This window comes from Cnephaeus nilssonii, assembly GCF_951640355.1.
Source record: "Cnephaeus nilssonii genome assembly, chromosome: 11".
Classification (NCBI taxonomy): domain Eukaryota; kingdom Metazoa; phylum Chordata; class Mammalia; order Chiroptera; family Vespertilionidae; genus Cnephaeus; species Cnephaeus nilssonii.
This window is the reverse complement of record NC_137082.1, coordinates 59,048,108-59,052,981: the sequence shown is the minus strand read 5'-3', so window position 1 is coordinate 59,052,981 and position 4,874 is coordinate 59,048,108. Positions and strand designations below refer to the sequence as shown.

General features: G+C 44.0%; 1 pseudogene across 1 annotated transcript; it reads right to left on the bottom strand.

Annotated features, from left to right (window-relative positions):
* Positions 1 to 270: 270 nt before the first annotated feature.
* On the bottom strand, positions 271 to 750 carry LOC307107634 (cyclin-G1-like; annotated as a pseudogene). The gene has a single exon. The product of its transcript is annotated as a cyclin-G1-like (transcript).
* Between the last annotated feature and the right edge of the window lie 4,124 nt (positions 751 to 4,874).

Below are 4,874 nucleotides of genomic sequence, written 5' to 3'. Positions count from 1 at the left end.
TAGAAAGTTGGATCAACGTTAGAAATAAAGATTCACAGTTTATCTCCTCAGACTTGTCATTAACATTTCACATTATGGTCTTGGTTTTGTTTGTATGCCTCAGATGAATTCAAATTTAAACATAATTCCACTACAGCATAATGTTAATTAGGCAGTTTCCCCAAATCTGAGAACATCAATGCTAATCTAGTTGTGATGCAATACATACTTCAGGATTGTGGAGAATGGCTTCAAGAGAAGTTTTTTTGTTTTGTTCCTGTAATAATACAATTAAGGAACCGTTTCAGAAATTGTTGGAAGGTGGGTTATTCTGTAGTAACCACATTTCAGTTGCCATGCAGTTAGCCCAGAAACAATCCATTTCAACTTCTGAACAGTTGGTTTAGAAAACTTGTTTGATGAATATTCAGTTAAACACTTGGATATGAGCTCTTGCCAGGTCAAATCTCTACCACTTATCTTGGAATGTTTCTGAAAACATTGCACACCTGTTAACTCTACACACCTCTGAGCTTGGATCACCAATGCAATGATAGACAATGCAAACAGAGAAGGCTTAGCTTAAAAAAAAAAATGATCCTGCAGTGGCATGCCTTACACTGAGCTTCTAATCTTTCAAAATTAAGGCTATTCCTTTTTTTTCCATTGTAAGTTCTCTTGAATGAGTGAATAGACGTGCAGACATTGGAAGGCGGAAGTAGCTTTGCCTTTCCAACACACCTTCTGAAACACAATCTTTTCCATTCTCATCAGACATTTGATAATTTTAGAATAGTAGTTGAAGATATTAAAAGAGATGGTCTAAACAGAAGCTGGCATTTATGAGAACTAATTGAAGGTTGTTTTTTATTTGACTCAAAATTCTTTTAGAAAACAAATTAAATCAGGAATATTTCAAAACAGCTACTTCTTTAGGCAAGCAAATGAATAACCATGCCTCTATCTGTGAGGAGTTAATCAGAATATATTTGCAATTGCTAAATGCAATTATGACAAAGGACAGTGTGCCTATCAAATAAATGGTTGTTTTTGTTGTCCAGGATCTACCCTTCATCACTTGCTCGCTCTCATTGGGGGATCATTTACAGTGACTCAAACTGTGAGTCAGGAAGTAAGAGTCTCCCTGGTGTCACACTAAAAAGACTTGTGAGACTCATAAGCTACAGGGGCTTGATGAATATATAACTTATGGGATTGAAATAGCACTTTAAAATGGATATATTTTTCTTGCAGATATCCTTGGGAGACAGAATGGGCTTTATTTTGACATGGAACCCATTCCAAGGTAATATTGTTGAATATAAAATTTACTGATATAATAACTGTAAATTAAAAAATCATTAATGTGCCTTGATTTTATTGGGAGTAAAATTAATTGCTCTTATTAAAATATAAATAAGCAAAAGCTGAGTTAGGAGGATACTGTCCTTTGGCTGAGTAGCAGTAGTGTGTTGGAGCAAATGAAGAGGTGGTGGGAGGAAGTGATGACGGAAGGTCAGAGAAGAAGTGAGGATGGGCCTTACAGAGAGTTTTCTCTTCTGTCCTTGACCTGTTGAACTGGTTTTTACTAGTTCATATTACCTCCTATTTCCATAGTAGGCTAATCAAAGGCATTTTTTTCCTTCTACTACTATCTAGGCCTCTGTCTAGCTTGGAAGTCTATGGGAATCCATCTGGATTCCTTCCTTATAAACAGAAAGATGCACTCTGAGGTTGAAGGAGATGTAAGTAATTTATTTCTTTTTAAATGCTGATACATCTAATACCTTGCTACTCAAAATATAGTCTGTGAACAAGCAGCAATTGCAGCATGGGCATCACCTGGGAACTGGTTAGAAATGCAGAATCTCAGGCCCCACCCTGCTCTACTGAACCATAATCTGCATTTTAACAAGATCTCCAGTGGGAGTCACATGCACATTCATGTGTGAGAAGTACTGCTTTACCATATTCTTATAGGGTGTCATCTATTCCCAGGGTATCAGTAATTTCCTGGAATGAGTTTAATTGAGGTTGTGCTCTCTCTTAATTAATCCATTATTACATTTAATCCCAACAACAAACCTTGGAGATACATTCATCCTTATATTGCAGGTGAGTAACTTAAGAACATACAACTAGTACATGGTGAAGATGTTATACTTGAGTGTGACTGGTTTCCAAGTATTTTTTCTTTTCCTACACTCTATTGCTTTTTCTTGAGCTTAATCATGAATGATTGTTTATACATCAGAAAAATAAAGCTCATTACGAAATACATTGTAAAGGAGAGCCCTATTGAGTGTGTTAAAAGAAGGAGGTCTTTCATTCATTCAAAGATTATTTCAAATAGTGTTTCACACTTATGGTGATAAAGCAAATAAGACAGAGTGAAGCATCATTGGTCCCTGGCTTTTGGTGTAACTTGGGAAAATGAGCAGACTGCATCTTGTTATGCCCACACTTCATCTGTCCATCAATTGATTTGCATCTTGTTGCTGCTGAGGCAGGTCCCATCTGTTCAAGGCTGTGTTGAGCCAGGTGCTAAGAGCAGTACTGATTATGTTATGTTGAGGCTGTTCATATGCCTCCAGGCAAACTGTGGTTCAAGAGCTGTAAAACTATTTGCCATTTCAATCTATCAGATGGCTTGGAACGAAACCAGTTCCAATAAGGCTATTTGAATGCTGTATATTTTCCAAAAGAACGTTGAACTGATGGCCACCAATCAAATTATTAAGAAACACTGTATTTTCAGAATAACTATATTTTCCAGGGAGAAGTGCAAGTGAAGAAACCCTATAAAACACTGGAGATAACTCTGATCACCCCTTGTTCTTGTAAAACTCCATTCAACTTCGAAGATAGAGGATTAAACCTAAGGCAACTGACATCTGCTTTGAGGCTGGAGGGTCCTGTATCACTTTTAGCACCGAGGTTATAACCCAGATGTACTTGTTTCAAGCTGGGTAACATCTAGTTTGGCTGATGTTACAAGCATTTCTTGGGGGAACTAGATAGTGCTTTAAAATGAGCAAGGATTAGAAGCGTGAAATGAGTGCGGCGTTTTGTCCCAGTATCTTAGAGTAGAACTGAGTGTATACATGGGGGGCATAGTTTTCAGTTGGATAAAGCTAGGGGAAGCAGTAATGCTTCTTGATGGGTTTCAGGGCTGTTTTCACACTTTAAAGGGATTCTTGACATCCTTCCGTAGGGTGTGTGAGGTTGTCCGTGGAGGAGACCAGCCTCACCGAGGTCTCTTTCCAATTCCTGGTGGGGTTTCTCTAAAGTGATGACCTTGAGGGTCTCTAAGCCTAGGAGCTTTTAGAGCCAGATCCGCTGCCTGGGAGCAGGGCCTGATAGCGACGCCCTTCTCATGCCTTCATAGTCACCCTGTCCTTCCCTCCTGCTGTCTTTATAGTAGCACAAGACTGGGACTCTGGGCCCAAGACTGATTAACTTGGAGGTCTCACCCCTCTGTTCAGAGCCAGCCTAACTCCAAGAACTCAGTCAGCCGCCTCGAGAGTAAAGCTTTTTGCGTTAAAAAAAAAAAGAAAGAAAAAGAAAGGACAAACCCATTCAAAATGTCAGTCCTATATCCACCGGGGCTAGTGACAGCAGGTAATTGGAAGCAATTAGCTGTCCCCCTGCCGGGAAGCCGGGCAATTACCTTTTTCTCTCTTCCTCTTCGGTCCTTCTCCCGTAGAAGCTGTAGAAGTGCTTTGCTCTCTAAACAGCTACGTATGCTGAGCTGGCACAGGAATGAGGGATGAACTGAGTGGGGATTCCGTCTCCTCCTCCCGCCGCGGCTGTGGCCGCCGGCGGAGCAGTGCATTGTGGAGGCTGAGCGCGCCGCAGCGGCTGGAGCTGCAGCCCGGGATCGCGCGGCGGGGAGCTGTCCGAGGTGCTGACCGACCCGGCCCGCAGCCGGTCCGCGCCCTGCACGCGCAGCTGCACAGGACCCCTCCAAGTCCTGGCCTTCCCGTCTGTCTCTCTTTACCTAGGGGCGTAACGGCTGGAGGAAATCATGGTGTTCGCTCCAGGTACACCCGCACCTTGCTTTTTCACTTGGTGTCCAGGCGGGGAGTGGGGAAGCGAAGGGAGAGAGTAGGGAGGGAAGGCCTTTACCTTAATGCCCATCTGTGCGTTTGGGAGTTACAGTCTGTGAGAGAGGGGCGAGAGAGTGCCCCTGTGTGGAGTTTTCGTCCCTCTCCCCAGTCCTGCTCCATTTATCCTCTAACTATCTCCAGCCATCATCCCGTCGCTGTTCTTCCTGCTTAGCTCCTCCACATCCCATGTGAGCTCAGGCACCTTGAGAACTGGCACCTTCGCCAGCCGCACAGGCGCCTGCGTGGGCAGGAGGGTGGAGACGGGGGGCAAAGAGTAGTGGGCTTTGGGCTACTTCGGTGGGAATCTCCTTCACTGAACTTCCCGCTCTACAGAAGCGCCAAGTGACCCGGTTCCTCCTGACCTCCCGAGGAGAGAAGTGGGTGAGTGGGACGCTCCTTAAGGAATTCGCCCTGAAACTCTGGCCGGCTGAAGGCTGCAGCACAGAGGCTGCTATTGCAGTGTCTTTTGGAAGCTGGCGGTGAAAGACTTGGGTCTCTTTGCTGCTATCTGGCTACAAGTTGGGGAAGTCAGATTTGTCTGCTTTGGGCTGCCTTACCAGCATGTGCGTGTGTGTATGAAGTCGTGGATGTGTGTTTCAGATGAGGTCAGGAGGAGTTAGGGAAAGCTGGGAAAGCTTGGCCCTTGTTAACGTACCAAGCCCTCTCTATGGGGTAGATACAAAGTCTCCCCCCCCCCCCCCCCGCACCTTCTTAAATTCCAGCCTCCATTTCATCAAAGACTGCTGTGGGAAAGTGGGGAGTAGGGGAAAGAGTAGAGGGGCCTGG